This window comes from Toxorhynchites rutilus, chromosome 2 (genome assembly GCF_029784135.1).
Source record: "Toxorhynchites rutilus septentrionalis strain SRP chromosome 2, ASM2978413v1, whole genome shotgun sequence".
NCBI lineage: Eukaryota > Metazoa > Arthropoda > Insecta > Diptera > Culicidae > Toxorhynchites > Toxorhynchites rutilus.
This window is the reverse complement of record NC_073745.1, coordinates 271,658,956-271,669,960: the sequence shown is the minus strand read 5'-3', so window position 1 is coordinate 271,669,960 and position 11,005 is coordinate 271,658,956.

Here is an 11,005-nt window from a genome sequence, read left to right as displayed (position 1 = left end):
TATAGTGTGGGATACAATAACTAAATTCGTTTCTAAGACTGATCATTTGAACTTTATTATTTTGTTCCGTTTCATAACTATAGAACTAGATGGAAACCAATTTCGTATGCATTACAACAAGTTGATAATTCGTAGGTCATCCTTAGCTCTAGCTGCAGTTTATAATTCAAAACAATCTATTCCGAGTGTTTTCGTGTTCGACACGGTGTTTACAGTGCCAAATCGGGAGTAAATAATTCTGAACACTTGGTTGTATTCTTGATTGCTCTTTCGTGTTGATAAAGAAGCTATCTGAAACAAGTCTCGTCAAGAAATTTCTTCACAAACCATCAATGCTGCGAGTTACAAAATTTATTCTTGAGCACGGCTTTTTTAATTTCCCTCGGCAGCCTTAAAAAATATAGGGGGTTCAAGACATGGGAGCATTATTGCCGTAGGACTACGAACTTGTTTTATTCAATTGGCTTATTTAACATTTCGAATATTATTTTGAAATGCATCGAAACTTGATGACTAACTCTTTAGAAAAATATTTTGGCTGTCGATTTTATCCGCACTCCCATGAAAAACGTGTTAAAGCTTTAAAGTATTGAATCAAGAACATATCAGATTGGATACCGCGTCACTTAAATGGCATAAACTAGCAGGGTTACCATACCTACAGAATAATCTGTATTTATACAGATTTTTCAGACTACTGAGTACCGTTATCTATCATTCATAGTAGCGCCGTTTTGGTTCGTGAATAAGTTAAAATTTAAAATTCGTTTAGAGAAGTGTGAACTGATACATTGTTGCATAAATTATAATATTAGTATACTTCTCAGCTGTGGTCACTGAGAACAGATAAACGACCACAAAGAGTTAATACAGATTTTCTGAGATAACACACAGATAAAAAGATTTTTTAAGACCAAAAACACAATTTTTTTTATGGCAACCCTGTAAACTAGGTGAATAATGGGAATTTCGCAAATCTTTCCAAGAGCATATGACCCATCTCAGCGTGACGTGACACCATTCTGACACTCTAAAACAGTTTTTTACCTCGTTATCATATATAAATATATAAATCTCACAATTTTCAAAAAGTAAACGATGTAAAAGTAAAATTTAGAAAATTTCCAACAAGAATCATCGGTTGGAGATGTTGTTTAAAGGCAAATTCACTCGTTGCCAAACAAATACTTTTGCGTCGTGACAACACCTGATTTTTGGCGGTTTCCGGATGTGGACATTAATGTTGTATTTTCAGTTCCGTTTCAAAATATACAATTTAACTTTGTTCTAAGATTTGTCAACAATAGATGAACAAAAAAAAACAACTCTGCGCGATAAAATAGGATCCACAAATCGTTCAAATCAATAAAGTGTATTTTGTATTAAATATGAATTTCACCATGATGTAAAAAGCTATATACTAATTTTTATGTTAGTTATCATCCTGAGTACTTCCCTTTTTCCTCTGAAATTTCCCCGCCTTCTTCCAAGGGTCCAACCTATAGGGGAAGGTGATCGTGCACCTAGTTCCCTTTGTATCCTAGGAACGGTGTTACCTACCGAATGTTCGGTAGCGTCAAATGAAAGGTGTCATGACGCTCACAATTTAGTTATATGGCGGCTTTTTTCATGCCCCATCATTCTAGCTTTTAAGCGTAACTTTGCGTTTTCATTGCTTCAATATATTTTCGACCTGTATGCAAAAAAGAGTTCAACGGTCTTTTAGATTACGAAAAATTCCAAAGTTTGGCAACTTTGATAGCTTATGGTCTGTTCATCAAAACAAGCTATAAAAATTGAATTTAACTGTTTGCCTTCAGTACCCACCATGCCGTTATTCGGGAAAAGTTAGGGTTGTCCTGAACTAATTTTTTACTTCGTAATTATTTAAAATGTTCACTCTAGCATTTGCCATCAATGGTTCGCACAAGCCTGGCTCATCAGGCGGCGCTCACTACCGAGGGAAAGCATTTGATTTTGCTATCATACATTTGATTAACTCTCTGTATTTGCGCATGTGTGTGCATTATTGTGCCAATTAAAATGGTCATCTCGAATTTCAATAAGTTATCTCTTACAAAATGTTCACTACCTCGAGAAAACACCCTAGGGTAAATTTACGTTCAATCGCACTTAAGGGAAAGTGGCGCAAAGCGATCAAAGTTTAAATCTTTTGAAATTTCAAAAATTACCCAAGCGAGGGTGAGTGTCGATACATGAAAATGATGTTTTTGAAAAAAAATATGATGCAATCTTAAGACATTTAGCATCGGCAATTTTTTTTCGAAAACACCGTTTTCGTGTACCGATCTGCTCACTATAAAAGTATATAAAAATCTCATGTCACGGTGTTTGTTACCGAACGCCTCCAAAACGGCTCGACCGATTTTGATGAAATTGTGCACAAAAAACTTGGTAGGCATGAGAATAGGCTGCAAACTATTTATGATATCGGTAGGATACCGTTTACCATATATAGGGTTGGGGAAGCATTTCTGATCGAAATTTGACGCTTTATTTAACATACTTAAAATTATCCAATTTAAGTCAAATATGCGCCGTTTTGTTCGCAAACTTGTTGCCAACTTCATTATCCCCCCCTTATAAAACCCCCTTCTTATTTGCAAAAAACTCAGACAACCAGTTTTCGCAAGCCTCTTTTGAGGCCAACTTAGTATCACCAAGAGCGTTTTGCATGAACCAGAAGAGATGATAATCACTTGGAGCCAGGTCCGGACTATACGGTGGTTGCAATAGGACATCCCATCCGAGCTCCCGTAGCTTCTGGTGGAAAACAACACCATTCCTATTGATCATTTCTGGCCGCTATTGGTCAATCGCCTGCTTCAAACGGTTAAGCTGCTCACAGTAGAGAACCGAGTTGAGGGTCTGGCCATAGTTGAGCAGCTCATAGTGGATGTTTCCCTTCCAATCCCACCAAACACACAGCAAAACCTTCCTGACTGTCAATCCGGGCTGGGCGATGGTTTGGGTCGGCTCACCGCGCTTCGACCACGACTTTTTTCGCCTTACGTTGTCGTACGTGATCCACTTTTCATCACCAGTCACCATCTTCTTTAAAAATGGGTCGAGTTCGTTCCGTTTCAGCAGTCGTTGGCGTTGATTCGGTCTGTTGATGGACGGAAATTATTGGAAGTCTTTTAAGCGGTAATAGCTAAAAGCTAAGAGGATTTTATTCATTTAATAATTCATTTCATATTATTTCATTGAACTCACATTGGTTCCCAACCTCCTTATTTCCTTCTTTTCATTAAATTCGGTGCCTTAGTGGCCTTTATCTATTTGTAAGAAAATTCATATAATTTTCAGAATCCTGAAGTTGATGATTTACAACATACCTTACGAGTGTACTTTCCGTGCAAATCACTTAATTTTCTATAAATATTCACAATATCTCATCTACTCTTGCTTTTTAATTTCTCACACCTTTCTACAGCTTCTACTATCCGTTTTTTCACTTATTGTTCTATCTAAGCACGGGAAGTACAACCTATTATTCATTTTGCCGAGGGCAATGCGGATTGATTATTACTCTCCGCAACACGGTTTAAAAGATTTTTTATGCGTCAACACGTGTGGAACCCATACATCCTGCTTTTTTTGGAATCCAATCCTCTGCAAATGGTTCCAAACGGTTTTATGGTCTAGATCCAGTTCCTGGCCAATCGAGCGAGTGCTCACATGCCGGTCTACTTGGATGATTTAAACGATTTTATCGGTTTCCACGACGATTGGCCTACCAGTACGGGTGTATCTTCGACAGCCACTACACCAGAACGAAATCGATCAAACCAACGCTGTGCTGTGCGAATCGTTACAGTATCGGGTCCATAAACTACACGAATTTTTTCGGCCGTCTTCGTTGCAGTTTTACCTCGCAGGTAGTAAAAACGTAAAATTTGGCGAATTTCTTGCTTGGTGGACTCCATCTTTGACGCGCTATAACTTGAGACTGCAAAGGACAATACAACACTGTCAAAACTACACTTGTAGCACAGATTGTCGTCTTTAAATAGCCGTATAGTATGACCCGATGCGATAAGTGCAACACAAGATATGTTTGACAATATACGACATTTCTTTTTCCCCAACCCAATATATATACTTCAGAAATATGAAGGAGATAAATTTCCTTTTTTTCAAATTTCTAGACTACCATACTCCTTTAATGTATGAAAAGCTGCGCCCATTTGTCTCGCCGTGCGCTATGTTTTACCGGGAGAGAACTTAGGAGAAATTATTAGGAATGTGCTCGAACTTATTGGTCACTTTTTCCGATTGATTATTCAATTTTTTGTTAATTGATGTGTTGTTTTCGGGTATAAAATGGCTTCAAAACACAGCTCATTTCAAGCCGGGTGTGAAGAAGATATTTTCCAGCGGAAAGAGCTGTGTTCTTCGGTTGAAAACTAAGTGAACTTCGCTGCCACCACACAACCGATTCAATTTGAATTTCCTGTCGCCACTCGGCGAAAGATGCTGAAAAGATGTTGAAATTTGAGGAATATTTCTTGGGGAAAGATGTTGTGGGCATTGGTAATGTAATTTTTATAAAAGATACTGAAATACTACTTGAATATTCGATAAATTTAGTGTTTTAGTGTCGCTCTAGGCAGCAAGCAATCAACAGAACATGTTAGTACTAAAGATGAGAGTTAATTTGCAAAATTTATTGCTTCGCTGTTTTGTGAATGGTTTTCGCTCAGTGCATGTGTACAGTTTATTTACATCACAACAGCCAGAGTTATGAATAAGAAGCAACATAATGAACTGTGTAGCTCGACGTCTTTCTGATTATGTTCCCGACATTACCCACCCGTTTTTTTCGAGCTGATAATCCCAACTACCTTTTTTTGCTAGCAGTTGTGCTGCTAGAGATTTGCTTGGGAGCAGTCTTCAGAAAACATACGCTGCGCCCTGCTTCAGTTCAATTTTCATCAGTGCGCGTTTATAACAAACGCTTGGTACGCAGTGTACATAATTCATAAACAAGAGAGCGCCGAATGAACTGTAACCGTTGGTTAAAAGCGCAATTTGAGCTCCACCCAAATCCAAATAAATGTACTATAAATAAACTTTTATATAGAGGAACTGGTATAAATTCGGTACCCCGTGGGTAATTTGGTACCCACCCAGATCTCCGGCGGTAATGAGCGCACTCTGGTGGTGAATAAAAAAGTGTTCTAGTAATGTAGTAACAAACGTTAGATGCCAAAAAACCAAAATATCAAATATATATAAATCAAGTTTTGTTGTTTTTGAAATCTCGAAAATTTTTCATGTGCGTCTTTTGAAAAATCATTTAAAATCGAATAGTTAGCCGATTTTAAATATTAAAGCTGATTTGGATCAAAAAATTGATGTTCTTCGACGAATTCGAGTAAGTGTATACAGATTTTAATCACAAATTTCATAGATTTCATTCCAAAGTGAAAATTCGATATGCGGGTAATTTGGCACTCCAATGTAAACATAGTGTTTGATGATACACTATACTAAGTATTGCATGCCCATGCAGAAAAATTAAATTTCGCCCGATTTGGGGATAACAACCCACCCGGTCTGGCAACATTGTTTTTTTACTTTTGACGTAGGACTACGTCTTTCATTTCTATACCGGGGTGTAAAATCAAAGTTTCGAAAACGAAAGCGTTACGCCGGAGACCGAGATTTTGAGCGTTAATAGCTCCTAAACAACTGAACGAAATGGTATGATAAACACTTCATTCGAAAGATAAAATGTCTACGCGTTATATACTTGTTACTTTTTGATCCAAAAACTTGTTTCAATAGTCTTAAAATTGCTTTCAAAACAGGCTATTGAAATCACCAATCGGTATATAAGCGAGCGGCGCTCGGAAATCCACTCAGTTCTAATTGAACAGCGATTGGAGCATGTTGTCGCTGTTGCGGTGAAGCTCTTTATTTATCATGAAAGCGCGGATGAACGGTGTCACCAAGAGCCTGTTTGTGCACCCTAGGCCAGAAGGGAATCTATCAGGAGGAGAGTGATGCCACAAACGGTTCCCTGGGAAGACATCGCTACACACACATACACGCGCGGCTATTAACAGGTGGTTATCGAGTTGGCATTAACCACTGGTGGGTTTCCAGTATCGAGGAAAATGTGGAAATATCTAATCTTTACTGAAAATAATCTGCCAGTTCCTTTGGGAATTTTCAAAGTATATTCATGTGAAAGAGTTTAATTGAATGTTTTCTATCCATGTAACACTGTGACCAAATATATTAACCACTGGTGGGCTTCCAGTATCGAGGAAAATGTGGAAATATCTAATCGTTACTGAAAATAATCTGCCAGTTCCTCTGGGAATTTAAAATTACATTCATGTGAAAGAGTTTATTTTAATGTTTTCTATCCATGTAACACTGTGACCAAATACATTTGGTTTTGTGGTTTTTCAATCAATCGCAATTAACAGGATAGCTACAGAAGATTATTCTTCCCCATCAGTAGGATATTTCCGTATCCAATATTGTATGCGCCCGCAATCGATTATTGCTCAGTCGCCGAAAGTTCCGAGCTCAGAGAGTTCATTCCCCTCTAGTTTGCCTTCCAAATTGCCATCGTAAACCACACCTTCACTCGATTCAATCACACACAAAAAGCATACTTAAGCGATATTCTGGTGGTGAGACACATTCATTTTTCGTGAGGACATCGACAAGACAACATCGTTGCCTAACGTGCTGGAGGAGGTGGACGGCGAAGGATCGACACATACACGCGCAGAACTCTTTCCGTTAGGATGCCATTCAGCATCGAGAAAGTTCCGGAAAGATCTAATCATTGCTGGAAAATAATCTGCCAGTTCCTTTGGGAATTTTCAAAATATATTCATGTGAAAGAATTTAATTGAATGTTTTCTATCCATGTTACACTGTGACCAAATATGTTTCAATCAAGTGCTATTAACAGGTGGTTATCGAGTTGGCATTAACCACTGGTGGGCTTCCAGTATCGAGGAAAATGTGGAAATAACTAATCGTTACTGAAAATAATCTGCCAGTTCCTCTGGGAATTTTCAAAATATATTCATGTGAAAGAGTTTAATTGAATGTTTACTATCCATGTAACACTGTGACCAAATATGTTTCAATCAAGTGCTATTAACAGGTGGTTATCGAGTTGGCATTAATCACTGGTTGGCTTCGAGTATCGAGGAAAATCTGAAAAGAATTAATCGTTGCTGAAAAATACTCTGCCAGTTCCCCTGGGAATTGAAAAATACATTGATGCGAAATAGTTTATTCTAATGTTTTCTATCCATATAACACTGCAATCAAATACATTTGGTTTTGTGATTTTTCAATCAATCGCAATTAACAGGAAAGCTTCTGAAAATTATTCTTCCCCATCAGTAGAAAATTTTCGTATCCAATATTGGATGCATAACATGAAAAACGGAAAATGTTTTACATCGCGAAAATCCTATTATTTTCCAGCAATTATTTGCTTGCTGCTCATATAATGCTGTGACCAAATACATTTCGTTTTGAATTTTTCAATCAAGTGCGACCAACGTAAGATCATGTCTTCGGCAATTTATTAGAGGTGCAATGAATCTTAAGGAATTCCCGCTCTACGCGCACTGGCAAACGATGTTTACTCAACAATTTCTCAAACGAGAAATGTGTGTTGTGAGAAAGGATTAGCGAACGCAAAAATTATGTAGACTGATTTGATGCAACAGATATTTTGTCTATTGGAAATGGAAAACAAATCATATCACAATACAAGCAATGTATCATGTATTATACAACTTTTGCGTTATTGCTTCTTTTGCTGAATATTGTGCCTCCAAAGTAACGCTCTCGTTTTCGAAACGCCCTCTCCAAAAAAAAAAGCATACTTAAGCGATATTCTGGTGGTGAGACACATTAATTTTTTTTCGTGAGGACATCGACAAGACAACATCGTTGCCTAACGTGCTGGAGGAGGTGGACGGCGAAAGATCGACACATACACGCGCAGAATTCTTTCCGTTTGGATGCCATTCAGCATCGAGAAAGTTCCGGAAAGATCTAATCATTGCTGGGAAATAATCAGTCAGTTCCTCTGGGAATTTAAAAATACATTCATGTGAAAGAGTTTATTTGAATGTTTTCTATTCATGTAACACTGTGACCAAATATTTTTCAATCAAGTACTATTAACAGGTGGTTATCGAGTTAGTATTAACCACTGGTGGGCTTCCAGTATCGAGGAAAATGTGGAAATATCTAATCGTTACTGAAAATAATCTGCCAGTTCCTCTGGGAATTTAAAATTACATTCATGTGAAAGAGTTTATTTTAATGTTTTCTATCCATAAAATATCCATATAATACATTTGGGTTTGTGATTTGTCAATCAAGTACAGTTAGCAGGTTAGCTTCTGAAGATTATTCTTCAGAACAAGGTTTTTCGTATCCTACATTGGATGCATAAAACCTTGTGCCTCCAACGTAACGCTCTCGTTTTGAAGTCTCCCAAATATTCATTTATTCATTCATTCAGAATGGATTTAGATTCAACTTCAAACAAATGATCTCTAAATCAACGATAGTCCTACGTCACGCTTGCGGTTATACCATAGATATAACCCACTTCCTGTTTTTTAGTTAGAAATTTGTTCACTTGAAAAAATCGTTTTTTTTTGTTCCTCTTTGTTTTGTAAAATTGCATGCTTTTTCGTCAAAGTTGAGTTAATTTACGTAATATAGTGTACTTCACTTCTATTTTGTATGAAAATGTCAAAAAATACATTTTTCAGTGATTTCAGGACGATTCTTTTAATTTGAAAAAATTAAAAAAAGGGTGGGTTATATCTATGATACAACCGCAAGGTTGATGTGGGACTACCTTAGCTTAGTAATCATTTGATTGTATTGATTAAATTGAATTGAATGAAATTGAATGAAGCAATACGAATTGAATTCAATATATTTGCGTTGTGAGTAAAAAGTTCGAACAAATGCCATGTCTCTAGTGTCTACACGATTTTACCAGGTACAGGTCGGACTCGATTATATACAATTTTGGACTCGTTTATATACAGTTTGGATTTTTTTTATGTTTCAAGTATGACTCATTTCAAGAAGAACCCTAACCTTTCAACGTTCAGGTGTAATTTAAGTGGCTATTACATGTACAGTGCGGTAAAAATCGTGTTGTTTGAAGATTTTGCTTGAATTTTCACCAGGAATTGTTTAAATCGATATTGCAGCCAAATTAAGAAAGAAATTGGGTGTCAATAAACAGACTGTAGAGCGGTTAAAAAGCTTCACTTTAATTGATAGAAATAATCTAGTTAAATATAAATTTTAAGGGTGAAATTAATAATAACACATTAAAAATTATTAACTTTTAAGTGTTTCACTTCCAAAATGTTCCACTACTATATCCTATACTAAATTTTCTCATCTTTCAAATGAAAGCAACAGAATCGTCTTCTGTAGCGTACTTTGTAATGTAGCGTCAGTTTGAAGCAAACAGAGTCCGAAATAAAAAAAAAGGTCTATAACTCTGTCATTGTTGAAATTCGAACATATGCGTAGAAGGATTTCTTTCATCAAATATAATCGTCTATCACCTCCTGAGAGAATTTAAATAAATTTATTTTTCTCATGTGAGAAAGATGTTTTCTGTTTATATACAGGATTCGATTATTGTATATAAAAAAAACAGAAACTGTATATAATCGAGTTCGCGCTGTACCTAAGTTTAGAAGACCGTATTAGGGAAACACGCTCTAGTCTGCACAAAGGCAAGCGAGTACAAAAGTACTCGCAGTTTGCATGTATTTGCTATCCCAATTTCCCTAGACACCTTGGTTCTGAAGCCTGTGTTGAGGAAACATATTTAGTCGGAACAAAAATGGCCCCGATTTGCATGTATTTGTAATTCCGATTTCCCCTCGCTCCATGGATTCGAATTCCGTGTTAGGGAAACACATTTCAGTCGGAACAAATATGCCTTCGACTTGCATGTATTTGCAATGCCAACTTCCCCACGCTCTTTGGATTAGAAGTCTGTGTTAGGGAAACACATTTCGGTGGGAACAAAAGTTACCCCTACTTTCATGTATTTGCAATGTCGATTTCTCCAACGCTGCTTGGTTTTAAGGCTGTGTTAGGGAACACATTCCGGAGAGAACAAAAGTTCCTCAACTTTCACGTATTTGCAATTCCGATTTCCCCAAGGCTGCTTGGTTTTGAAGTCTGTGTTGGGGAAACCGTAAAGCGGGCCAATCAAAACGAGGCAGTTAGGGCGTATAGATAACGCTTAACATTTTACAGTTATTCAATTATTTATCTAATGCAAAATAACATTTTATTAATTGCGACGAAATAAATATTCCCTATCAATTGATTCAAAAATTTTTCCGATCCAGTAAGAAATGTTCGAGTTATAAGCATTCGAAATCTTGCATTTTTTCCTACATGTTCAGTGTTTATGTTTTCATTTTACCCCCTATATATTCCGGTTAGACGTAGTCCCACGTCAAAAAAATGGGGTGCCAAATTTATACCCAGGCATATCGGGTACTCGAATTTGAGTTGTTTCACTTCTATGCTCAAAGCTCCTAGCCAAATCAAGATTTTTGAAATCGGTTTGCGGGGATATGTCCGCAATAGATCCCTTCATAAGCTGACGTAATATGAAGAAATTCCGAGCATTGGCCAAGAGCTAAGTTCAAAAAAAAATGGGGTATCGAATTTGTACCAGTTCCTCTACTTATTCCAAGCCGTCGGTTACTGGATAATTTTCATGCATTCACAGATGGTTTGAGTCTGGGGTAAACAATGCCCACCGTGACACACTATCCAGTTGGTCCACCGTTATCGAACGGAGCTACCAACTGGGCAGAGAAAAAATGAGTTGTTTCACCACACAAAAGCTGGGAAAAAACAACAAGCTCAGTGAATATGCAGTGCTAGCAAACGACTTCAACCGTTTAAGGAAGTCAGAAATGCGCGA